The sequence below is a fragment of the Watersipora subatra genome, chromosome 10 (genome assembly GCF_963576615.1).
Source record: "Watersipora subatra chromosome 10, tzWatSuba1.1, whole genome shotgun sequence".
NCBI classification, from domain to species: Eukaryota; Metazoa; Bryozoa; class Gymnolaemata; order Cheilostomatida; family Watersiporidae; genus Watersipora; species Watersipora subatra.
Genome location: NC_088717.1, coordinates 5796648 through 5810743, shown reverse-complemented (window position 1 = coordinate 5810743; position 14096 = coordinate 5796648).

Genomic DNA, 14096 nt, shown 5'->3' with positions numbered 1-14096 from the left:
TGATCCTATGTACCGACTTGTTGATATGAGCGTATACTTCTACATGTACTTCTCCTTATCTGAGATTTTTACTGGCGCGAGGGCGTCGGGTTGCTATGACTAAATGTCTCCTCGTTAGTTCCTAGTTTGTTAGTTAGTTCCTGTTGAGCGGGCAGCGATAATTTCAACAAAGCTCAGCCATTGGCTGGCCGCCGCTGATGTTAATGACATTGAACTTAAAACCGCTGGAATGGAAATCACGTGACCTTTACGTTGTTAGTGATACGTAACGTATGCGCCATATTGGAGAGCTAATCGAATGCTAGTTCCGTTTGTAAACAAACGGTGAAAAATGACAGAAATGCGCATAATATATAGTTATTTTTCAGCTGGGTGTTAATGAAAACTCCTCCTAAACGACGTTTAGAGTGCCCTGATAGAAGAAAACTTATTTATAACATATAGAGTGGGATATATCAAATGATAAGTAGAGGTAAAATAGATTTTCGTGGACCATGTTATTCATACAAACTTGTATTACAGATACATAAACCCAGCAAATGATATATTCAGGCAAATAACAACTGTCCCATTATATTAAGATTTATATTACATATGCATAAATGCATATGGAGAAACTTACCACACAAAGTCTTTCGATAAAAACAACACATAGGTATGCTGCCAAAACAGAAACTGTTTTCAAGATTTAAGTGATAATAGCTTATGAATATATGATATGTATAATACAATATCTGTAAAAGATGGAATGAACTACTGCAACAACTAAACAGAAATTAAAAACACACAATTAAACTTATACATACACGTTACAGAAACTGTGTAAAAGGAGAATTGTATATCACTGGATATTGAGCCAAGGTGCATCAGAGTTTCTTAGAACTAAATCAGATTAGGAATAACAGAACAACAACAGCTGCAGATGAATATTACAGTGATTAAATTGTTACTGGCTTTTAAAAAGTACTACTTTAGTATTCTATGCCACAAAGATGCAGTTTGAGTGTAGGATTTTAGCATAATGATGCTGTCGGAGATCATAAAACGACTGAATAACTTTTTTCATCATTGCAGTGGTTGGATATGCCATCTGCCGTATCCGTAAGGTGTTTCCCAAGACATAACACATCACTAGATCTTACACTACTGATAAAATACACCACACATTGGAGTGGATCTGGCTTTGTATTAATACGAAAGCATTGATCTGCAACTAGCAGTATCCTGATGACACCGTCTGATGGACGCACCAATCCTCCATTGTTTTGTAGCTCGAGTAAAGTATAGAGATGTCGGTACTGGATACTTGACTCAGTGGTAACCAGCGACTGACGGCCAATGTCACAACAGCACTTTAGTTAGCTTTTGCACCATGTAGCCAGCTATATAGACTATACTGTTACCTATAACAGAAATTTGACATCTGAAATCATTGAGTTCCACAAACTGATCAACTTCTGGAGTAGCCTGTATGATGAGAATCTCATTTTGAGCAGTAACATTACCTGTCTTACCAGCATCTGATTTTACACCACATTTGCTGATAAGTTTGCGAAAGGTAGCCTTAAACTGAGTAACAGTAGGATTATTATTCCAACCACCTAAACAAAAGCATCAATTATAACAATTACATAAAATCAACAAAAATGAATGTCTTATTCACATAAACATAGTACTCTTAATATACAACAATACAACTAACAAAATGAGCGAAAATAAAACAGTTCAAAATGCTACCATATCGCTATGTAAAATGAAAATGTGGCAATTTTCACTGGAAGTCATTCACACCCATCTTAGGCATAAAGCTTAAAGGTTGACTTGCAATAAAATTCACATTACAGTTATTTGGCATCAAAAGATTCACCATGTCTTACTCTGTTGTGTTGTAGGTGCCAAATATGTGGAAATGTGATTACAAGCTCTTAAAAGCTCAAAAACGAAAAGCCGCCGTAGATTGGAATCTCTTTATTTCGATGACATAGCCATGAAATTTGGTTATGGTCTTGTCACGTGATGTTCTCACGTGAATTGAAAGGCCAATAAAAAGCTCAATATAAAACTTATCGTAGCACTAGTTTATGACAAACACTTCGGGTTTCACCAAAGACCCCGTGAACAACCTTGCAGCACTGTGCTTGACAATATAGTTTTAAATTCAATCATTGAAAAGTATCATTCAACATTGAAAAATATTACCTTTAAATGACTTCAGTCGAACGTTTTAACCTGTTGTCAAAACATAGATCATTGAAATGTTCGTTGCAGATAAGTGCCCAAGGATCAGGCTTATTCACTCTTCTGCAGTTGCGAAACCATTGTAAATAACAAGAGTTCTCAGTTGCTTTGTTTGGAAATCTAAAAATTAAAATGAAACTGTAGTAGTTAGTTAGCAACAGTAGTAATAACAATAGTATTATTACTCTTATCTCCTTACTGCTAGCTATATTCAGGTACAACAATAAATAATATTATAGGCACTACAAACATTTTTTTTCAAATATAAATATTTAGAAATAACCTAATGGTTTGTAGTTCCAAAATATTAATATAAAAAAAATTCCAAGTTTAAATATTAAAAAACCTTCGTTCTGAAGGAAGAACATTTCACTCACTAGCTTATAAATTTATCTAATCACCGACAAAATACAGTCAAACTCGTACACTCAGTAGTGACGCTGATCGACTCTCACTCACCCAGTGACTAGTGTAGTAGGACTAACTAGTGGCAGTACTAACTAGTAGTAGCACAACTAGTAGTAGTCGTAGACCTGAGCAATAGTAATAGAACTAGTAGTAGAAGAGACTCACTTGTGAAATGTCATGCCCTTTCCTTTGAAAGTCCATTCTTGCGGTTTTTGCAGTTCATGGAATAGCAATAGCACTGTGCACCTACACCCTGTTGAATTGTTCATGGTTTGAACATTTATATTATAACTTCAAAGAAACATTTAAATGACCTTGAACAAAAGGTGATATAAAGAACTCGCGGAAAACCGGAAACGGGAGACAAGACATGGAGATGACAGAGTAAAGTTTCAAACTAAAAACTGATATGTTAATCTCTAAACATCTACCGAATAAACAGGTTCTTCAGGCTGGCCAGCCATCACAAGCTATAATATAATTACTTATGAATATATAATAGTCAACAGCTTCATTCCCTACTAAAGACTACTAAGGTAATTATATAGAATAATACATCATGGTATCACGGTAGAATGAACTCACTACGACTACACTGAAGGCCACTAAACTGGAGAACTGGATTTCTACTGATTGTGATTGTTTACACTGCAGTGTTTTGGATCTTTTATTGAATTTTGTTACTTTGCTGACTGATAGTTATGGATGGTCTAAAGCCTCCTGGTGAGCTGTCCTTTGATGGCAATGTTGCGGAAAACTGGCGTAAATGGAAAAGATCGTTTCAAAACTACTTGTTTGCTGTCAATCTGGTTCTGGCTCCAGCAGTTGGGACTCCTCCTGTTGAGCCAGTTGGGAATATAGCTATTGCAAAGAGGCAAGTTGCGGTTTTGTTGCACTGTGCCGGTGAGGAGGCAAATGAAATTTTCAGTCAATTTGAGTTTCAAGGAGGAAAAAGTGCTGACATGCTAGATGATGTTCTAGAAAAGTTTGAAGCCTACTGCAATCCCAGAAAAAATATATTGTATGAGTGGTTTGTCTTTTGGTCGTTATCGCAGTTCGATGGTGAGCCAATAGACCTCTTTGTCAAGAGATTGAAAACTCAAGCTGCCAAGTGCGAATTTGACCAATTGAAAGACAAGATGTTGTTGTGTAGAATCGTTTTTGGGTTGTCTGATAACAAACTGAAAGAGAGGCTACTTCGCGATGGTGATATCACACTTGTTGGGGCTATGGATATAATAAGAGCCGCTGAGATAACTAAACAGCAATTGACCAAGATGGCTGAAGGTGATAAATCCTCTATAGCTGCTGTTGTAGTAGACAAGCCAGCGACTGCCAATAAAAGTTATATAACAAACTCAGTGGACAAGCCGGCGACTGCCAATAAAAGTTATATAACAAACTGCAAGTTTTGCACATACTTTCACCCGAGAGGTAGATGCCCGGCATATGGGAAGCAGTGCCGAAAATGTGGAGTGCCAATCACTTTGAGAAAGCATGCAATGCCGCAGGGCCAAGGCAGTCTGTGAAAGCCATAGAAACTAATAATGAGAAGCAGATGGAAACGTTATTCATTGGTATGGTTAATGCTCCGGAGACGGTTTCTAAATCTTGGTATGAGACTCTAGTTCTTTCAAGCTGTAATGATCACAGTTCGGTAGCTTTTAAAATTGATAGTGGTGCTCAGACCAATGCTGTTACCAAAGAGATCCTCAACAAACTGAATGCCGAAATGAAACCCAGCAACGTGAAACTGAAAGGCTACAACAATGTCGACATAACAAATCATGGATATGTGGAGCTGAAGGTCAAACACAGACAAGAATAGAGTGTGCAAAGGTTTGAAGTAGTCGATAATGGACTGTGTCCTATTTTAGGCCTAGAAGCATCCGAATTGTTAGGCATTGTGAAGCGTGTCAATGAAGTAACCACTTCTGATCTACTGGAGAAATATGCAGATGTGTTTGAAGGTATTGGTTGCTTGTCAGGTGAACATGAAATCTCTGTGGATCCCACAGTGAAACCTGTCATTCATGCTCCACGGAGAGTACCTATCAGTGTGACAGATAAACTCAAGAGTGAACTTGAGAGCATGGAGAAATCGAACATTATTGCTAAAGTCGAAGAACCTACACCATGGGTAAATAGTCTTGTGTGTGTTGAAAAAAAGGACGGAAGCTTGAGAATATGTCTAGATCCGAAAGATTTAAACAAAGCTGTCATGAGAGAGCACCATCGAATACCTACAATGGAAGACATAGCCTTTAAGTTCACAGGCATGAGGTACTTTACAATACTGGACATGAAGCATGGGTCTTGGAACATACCTTTATCAAAGAAGAGCAGTCTGTTGACGACGTTCAACACCCCGTTTGGGCGATACTGTTATCGTCGATTACCATTTGGCCTTCATTCAGCTGCTGAAGTTTTTGAAAAAAAAGTGGAGCAATGCTTCGAAGGAATCCCCATGGCTATCTATTTTGATGACTTGATTGTGGCAGGTCACACTCAGATCAAACATGATGAAAATCTGGAGAAGGTCCTACAAAGAGCCAGAGAGAAAAATGTAAAATTCAACAGAAGCAAAATCCAACTCAATCAGTCTCAAGTCAAGTATCTGGGTCATATTGTGTCTGGTGAAGGACTGAAACCAGATCCTGACAAGCTGGAGGTGATAAGCAAAATGCCCAATCCCGCAGACAAGCTGGGCATTCAGCAGATATTGGGCACTCTAAATTTCCTGCGCTCATACATCCCCAACATGTCTGCTCTTACCGAGCACCTACGAGCGCTCATGAAAACAGATGAGTGGTCTTGGGGGCCTGCCCAGGAAGAATCGATGAAAATGATCAAGCGGTTATTGACCAGTGAGCCAATTTTGAAGTACTTTGACGTAAAGGCAGATGTACAACTACAAGTAGGTGCCTCACAAAGTGGGCTTGGAGCTGTATTGCTTCAAGGTGGCCAACCCGTAACCTATGCCTCGAGAGCACTCACTGTTGCTGAGCGTAATTGGCCACAAATCGATAAGGAGTTATTGGCCATTGTCTTCGGATGCGAAAGATCCCACAGCTACCTTTACGGTCGCCCAGTTAACGTGCAAACAGATCATAGGCCTCTGGTGAGTATTGTCAATAAGCCACTCCAAAAAGCTTCACCTAGACTTCAGCGACTACTATTGCGACTCCAGAGGTATCAGATAGCAATCGTAACCTATGTACCAGGCAGATATTTGCACATTGCCGACACTCTATCGCGAGCGTACCTCCAAAAGATAACCAGTGATCAAAGAGATTTGGAAACTGAAGTAGTAATAATTCATACCTTGGAAATCAACTGTGGATTTGAAGAGAAACTCGTTTCGGCTTACAATGAAGATAATGCAATGCACCAAGTGTCTCAAGCTATACAGTCAGAATGGCCTTGGAGTGCAAGGAGTGAGGCTCCATCAGTGATTCATCCCTACTGGAATGTAAAAGACGAGCTGTATCAACAAGATGGCTTCATATATCTCGGTGAAAGGTTAGTGATTCCTCACAAAGAGCGTAGATATGTCCTCAACATGCTACATGCTGGTCATCTTGGCATCCAGAAATGTCGTGACCGAGCCAAGAGTTCCGTTTACTGGCCAGGTTTATCTAACGACATTCAGGTTGAAGTCTCCAATTGCAATGCTTGTACGAAATTCAGCAATCGACAGCTATGGGAACCTCTCATACCACAGGATATTCCCGAACTGCCATGGAGCAAGGTGGCCATGGACATTCTTGAATATAAATCTTGCAGTTATCTAGTAGTGGTAGATTGTTACTCTCATTTCCCTGAACTTAGAATCTTAAAACACAAGAGGGCTGAAGATGTTGTCATGGCCCTCAAGTCCGTCTTCTCAGTGCATGGTATTCCTGTACAAATCATGGCGGATAACATGCCTTTTAACAGTCATGTAATGAGAGAGTTTAGCAACGATTGGAATTTTACTATAGTAACGTCAAGCCCTCACTATCACCGCTCCAATGGTTTCGCGGAGCAGTACGTCCAAACAGTAAAGCAATTTCTAAAGAAATGTGAAGTCACTGGTGAAGATGTCTACAGATCTTTGCTAGCCTACAGAGAAACTCCGGTGTCTGGGTGTCCCTATAGCCCGGCCAAAATGTTGTTCAATAGGAGTATTCGAAGTGGGCTTCCAAAGACGACAGAATCGCTCAAACCGACTGTAAGAGCTGGACATCAGTCATTATTGCAAAAACAAGTGAAACAGAAAGAGTATTACGATCAAGGAACCAGACCACTGTCGAGTCTTGAACCTGGTGACAGTGCTTATCTGCACACAGACGAACAAGAAGAGTGGAGACCCGGCACGATTGTTGCTGAACATAACGCGCCTAGGTCTTATCTTGTTGATAACGGGAAGAATGTAGTGAGACGCAATCAGGCACACATTAAACCTCGTCCCTTACTCGAATGGCCAGAGGAACCAGCGATACCTTCTCGTCAACCTACTGGTGCCGCTGTCTCTGTAGATCCGGCATCAAATCTTCACTCCTCTGCAGAAGCTACGTCGGGCTCAAGCATCCTTCCTGATGTTAGATCGCCTCGGGCTCCACGTGCCTCGCGTGGCATCCCACACCCAAAATACGAGATTACAAGATGAAGTAATTAAATACTTCATCATCAACACTATATTTACATAGACACTATATCTACGCTGCTATTATCATATGTCTAATCGCTTTTGTTTCTCTACTATAAGAAAAGAAAGATGTTGCATTGTTCATGGTTTGAACATTTATATTATAACCTCAAAAAACATTTAAATGACCTTGAACAAAATGTGATATAAAGAACTCGCGAAAAACTGGAAACGGGAGACGAGACATGGAGATGACAGAGTAAAGTTTCAAACTAAAAACTGATATGTTAATCTCTAAACATCTACCGAATAAACAGGTTCTTCAGGCTGGCCAGCCATCCCAAGCTATAATATAATTACTTATGAATATATAATAGTCAACAGCTTCATTCCCTACTAAAGACTACTAAGGTAATTATATAGAATAATACATCACACCCTTCTCTCTCTTACATAAATTATTAGTAGTAATCTCAGTAGTCTGTTCCTTTGATTTAGCGGTGTATTCGTGATCTTCCATTGCTGTTAAATCTAAAATTAGATTTCTTTCTCACATTGAACACAATGAAATTAACTTAAACGGCAACTGAAAATGGCGTCGGCTGGATTTCAGTACTCACGAATGACCTCTGCCATTCCAGGGGTTTTGAGTTCAATGGTTAATAATCTAGGTAAAAGATAGTTCCCATCAGAAAAGTCGTGCGCTTTAGGCATGCGGTCTATACGGTAGAAATATCCCATCAGAAAAGTCTCGCTGTTGTTTATGCACGCGTCTCTCGGGTACCTGACTATGTTACAGGAACTTAGGTTAAGGAAGCCAGCTAGGCTTTAGAAGGAAAAGTCTCTCATAAGGCTATGGGGCGTAGGCCGAGCAGGCAAAAGAGCTCTAGAAATGATGTTCAGTTGGCACCCCCTTTCAGTGGCAATTTCTGCAGTGATTCAGACTAATTTTTGTATGAAGAATTCAAGACTGTAAAGTTACCGCAGCTGCCATTCCCACTTCTATGAGAAATTTGATAAAAATTATATTTTAGGATTTAGCTCCCCTGTAAATAAGATTCCTCCCATAGAAGCATCAGATTTGCAACTTTTTATCATAAATATTTTGCAGTAATTTAGGATATCAGTGGTGAAGTCAAAATTCATTTTCTATCTATTTTCGAACATTCTATATCCTACGATTGCTACCCACACATGTAAACTATATATGTGTATATACGTATATGTACATGGGTTTATAATTGTATGGTTTAATAGCTTTATTTGACAAAGAAAAATTCCAAACACTATAGTTATGTTTTATAACCTGACACTGATGAATCATAGAAAATAATAAGATACAAGATAAGTGCATTCATGGTTTGAGCTTTGACATGACTTGTGTAGCCCCATGGCTCTCAAGAAATTAATTTGATAAACATTGACTAAGCCCACAAGTCAAACACTTATTCACTGTCTAGAAAGCTAGAAAAACACTTTTTAAAGAGTCTAAAAGGTCTGTTTCTAATGCTGCATGCTTTCAACTTGTCTGGAAGAGCTCCCAGATTCACAGAACATGCAATCAGAGACTGACTAACGACAGCAAAATTGAGCTTGCTAGGAGAAAACACAGTGAAATGAGTGAGTATTTTTTTAGACTTGTGATACTTTACCACTCAAACATTTAAGGGCAGATAACGGGACTTATAATTATTCTATATGTAATTTAATTACATAATTAATAATCATTATTAAGATGGAAGGAATGCTGACATGTAATTTGCACAAACCAGTAGTGGTGGCTACTGATCAAAATGCTTGTATTCAGTTTGAAAAATAGCTAAATTTCAATCCAGCATGGCATTAACCATTAGTCTTGCGCGTGTTTATCAAATGGACAAATCATGCATGTATTCACTCTAGTTTATTGGTCTAAGCTAACTAAGTGATAGTGATTTCTCCAGTCAATGTTGTCCTGGCTTTCATTTAGCCACATGAAGAGAGTCGGAAACCTGCTGCTCATGATACACCTTGTCAAGATGAAGACGAGCCACCAAAAAAAATCACAAGATCCAATTCTGCTGTCCACTGATATGCATCAATGATATACAGCACCCCACTGATAAATGATCAGAATTAATCTCATTCTACAACAGAGTTGGATAGATATTCCATATGACACAACGAAGCATGTATTTACTGAGTGAAGCAGATACAAACGTTACGCTGAACCATGTTCACAAAAATACCGCTATGTGACTCACTTGCACTTTGTCTTTGTATTGCTGTTTTTTTTCCTTTTGTTAATATCTTGGCCATGTTTGCATAACATTATCTTCAAACCAACAATCGTCCTTGGGGCCTTTCCGATGAAACGCCTTGACTTCGTGGAAAGACTTTCTGCAATAAAAATATTAACTAAACAAAAAAAATTCGAGCACCCAAACAGAAGCAAAGTTTATATATAAATTGTGTAATCTGTTAATGGTCCAATGATTCATACGCTATTAGTACTTGAACTAAAAAACCTAGTGTAAGCAAAAAGGTTGATCAACAAACTAAACAAGAAGGCTGATCAATCACGCTTGCTATGCATGCAATAAAATCTGTTACTCAAGACTCAATGCTAGCCCGAGTAAGCCTGATGACCATTATATATATACTAGAAATTCCACTGTCATACAGCCCACGACCAAAGTGATATTGGAAAATAAGAAAGGGTACTGATGGTTGAGAAATGCAATATTAGCAGTCAAATGGCACTGCAGTGCAATAGGATAACTGCAATGGTAGCTGTAATGTACTAGGTGTGGGTGTTATTATATACAACAAACAGCAATAATGAAAGGAAAAGATTATATGTTTATATCTCTCTCCCTGCAATAGGAGAAATGCAATATTGGCCAATATTAGAAGTAAAATGCACTGATATTATTAGAATAACCAATATTATTAATATAGAAATAATATAAACCAATGCACAATTTTGTTTACATTTCAAAACGTCATAGCTAACAATATCAAGAAGTTGTGATATTTATATAGATTTTTAGAAAATCTGTATTACGTAGTCATTGTTCTGTAGTCATCCAAACTTATAATTAAATATGGTAATAATCTCATAAGGATCGTTAAAAAAAATATCATCGTCATTTCCTTTACTTACACTGCGTCGGACATCAGTTAGAATACCAAAGTACTCAAAAGTGTCTAAAATGTCAGTTACTTTGAAATCGGCAAAAAGGAAACGATTTCAGTACTTTTACATTAATTACAGAAACCTTCGGCAATTCGACAATGCTATAGACTGGTGAAATGCGCATGACTTAATCGTTCTATTCTTTGTCGCTTGGCGTTTCAATTTCCGGTCTTAATTTTGAAAAAGGTAAGGCTTAGCAAGTTTTAATAACAATTTTCGACCAAATTAATCTGTCTATTTGTTTATAATCCGATCAGATGGGTAAGTTTTAAGATACTGTCGACGGTTTACAAAGACTTGGTAACATATTTAAATAGGCTTATATGTGTTTTGTATCGTTATTATACTTTAAGGACTCTACAAAACGATGGTTAAATTTGTTGATGAGATTTCTAAACAAGGGTTTGTGACGTTGTTGATGAATAATTTTTGTAAGTTGTGTGCACATGCATTTATCATAAAAACTCTCAAACTTTCGCTTCCGCTCGTTTGGTCGTGGGATATATATATATATATATATATATATATATATTGAAATGTATCATACTTAGAACTAAAATCAAAGTGCTCAACATAGGATAGAGCAGTATAGAAAATTAAATAGTTCACTTATCTTTCAGCTACTGACAGTTTCCTGCTAGTGCATTCCTCAGGCTGTAGACTTCTACAGCCTGAAAAATGCACTAGCAGGAAACTGTCAGTAGCTGAAAGATAAGTGAACTATTTAATTTTCTAATTTATATATATATATATATATTCATATATGTATATATATGTACCCATATATATCTGTGTATACATGTTTTAACTTGTAATTAACCAAAGTTTTATAACTTACCGACATTCAATGAAGCAGCAAAGCTCTTGTCTTGCTGCTTGACCACAAATTTCACTGTCTGTCTCAGCTCATATTCTTCTATTCATACTCTTGGAGATGAGTAGTTAATTCCGACTGCTACTAAGAAACATCTAGGCCTACTGCGTATCTACTAACCAATGCCATCTTGTTCTAAAGGCTGATGCTGACAAGAAAAACGGCACAGTGTACAGCTGCAGTTGTTTCAAGTAAATTAGTAATGCTGTACACGGTATAAATATGAAACACTGTACTCACTTTTAGCTAGTACTAGTTACTTAATAATATTATTTCTTGCTTTTGGCTAGGCCTGTCCTGGTTATTGATAACTGGAACTTGAGCTAACCTGTGTGCAGTCACAATGGAAACTTTGCCACCACAATCAGCGTGCCACACAATAAATGGTAATATTAACAAAGAAAAAAGGGAGAGTGTTTAGGATATTAACACAAATATTTCGTAATAAAATAATAAATGCAAGCCAAACAGGAGGTTTATATACAGGCTAGTGACAAGTGGTGGTTGTTGTTTCATTGCTTTTCAAAAAGGCTCCACTATACAACTATTTTCAGCTCACAATCAATATTGAGAAAACTAATTATATGCTTATGAAAAACCCGCAAAACAAATTTAATTTAAAAATGAACTCCCTGCTAATAGGAAATAACATAATAAACCAGACTGATCATTTTAAATTCCTCGGTGTTTGGCTTGATAATAATCTGAATTGGTCTACCCATATATCTAACATACTAAAAGACCTTCATCCAGGAGTTGGACTTTTCTATAGGTTATCAAAGTACTTCCCACAAAAAATAATGATTACATTATATAACTCCTTAGTAAATTCTAAACTTATTTACTGCCTTAAATCTTGGGGCAATTCACCCGACATATTTTAAAATAAAATTAAAGTCTTTCAGAAAAAGCTAGTGCGAATTATATGTCATAAACCCTATGACTATCCATCAAAAAAATTGTTTACTCAAACTAATATTTTACCAATAGATAAGTTATATACGTTAAAGCTGCTGCTAAGGGGCATACTGTATATCATTAATCTGGGAATGGAGGACCACCGCACTCTTATAGCACTCGTCACTCTCTTCTAAATCTTCGTATTCCCTTATTTACATCTAGTGCTGGGCAAAAAACTATTCAATATCAAACAACCTTTTATTGAAATAACTTACCTGACAGATTAAAGAAAATTGCAAACAAATTTGACTTTAAAAACAAGTAAAATGCTATCTCCTGTCTCTCTGACTGGGGTGGGCTGAGGCCCACCTTTGTCCTGCTGCTGTTAGCTGTTTTTTGGGGCTTGCGTGACATTAGCTGGGCTACAGTGCACCTATAGCTCCATCATCATTATCTCGTGCTCAGGTTGAGTGAATTTTGCTATAGTTTTTCATTTTTTCATAAATTGTATTTAACCTGATATATTTACTAATATGCAGTTTCTTTTTCTGTATTGTTCTGTTGATGAAAATAAATAAACACACACAAACAACACACTTACCTCAGGCTGGTAGCAGAATGAGTACAAAATATACCACTCAACAATATACCACTCAAGTCCACAATACACCACTCGTAAATCGGCAATATACTACTTAAATTCCACAATACACCACTCTCAAGTTAACAATATACTACTCCAAGTCAGCAAAACACCACTCTCAGTTTGACAATACAGAATACAACACAAGTTGACAATATACCACTCGAAGTCAACAATACATCACTCAATCAACAAAACACCACTATAAGTCAACAATATATCACTTAAATTCGGCAATATACCACTCTTAATCAACAATGAAGATGATGCACGATGTATTCTCAATAGAAGAGCATTATTTTCTCAACTGAGTACTTGCAGCGTAGGGATGAGAAAGGAATATGTTCGCTGGTTGTAGCGAGTTAGAATGGAGCGAAGACTTTTCTGATGGGATATTTCTACCGTATATACCGCATGCCTAGGGCGCACGACTTTTCTGATGAGAACTAGCTTTTACCAATGATCTAACCTGTAATTGTCATTGCATACGCAATTAGGTATTTTAATGGCTTCAATACGCATTTTGAATGATATACGTAGTTTTAAACACATGATAAATTAACAAAACACATGATCGCAAGAAAGCTTTGTTTGGTAGATATTAATGCTAACAAGGCATTAATAATATAAGCGTAACATGAGGGTTACTTTTTGCTTACTAGCAAAAAGCATATAATGCATACCAGGTATAATACGCACAAGGTTGTCAGTCTGACATGTTTCTATTTGTTACAGTACCGTTTTTAAGTCGTAAAAAAACTTCAGTAATTAATTAATGAAATTACATAATAACAATAGTTTTATATGGGATCAAAAAGCTGACATCTCTCTCCATAGTTGTTTGAAAGACATACTAGGAGCAAAGACTAATCCCTGAACGGAAGCACTCCACCATATCACAAACATACCTACAGCTGAGTCTTTAAGCTCCAGAGACATATACACATACTGTACAATGGCAATAGGACAAAGTTATTTCGCAAAAACTTTGTTATCTACAAAAAGCAAACTTCAGAAAAAAATACATTCTCACATTAAGCCTAAATGGCAGAAACACAATTATAGCAGATATGTCAGCAAGTCATTTTAGAAGATTCACTATTTGGAAGCAACTAATTAATGATCGACAACGCCGATGGAAAACTCATCTCATAACAGGACACTGTTCCACTGGTTTATTAAAGGTCCTAGAAACAGATCATATGGAGAAAAATCCTATTCCACT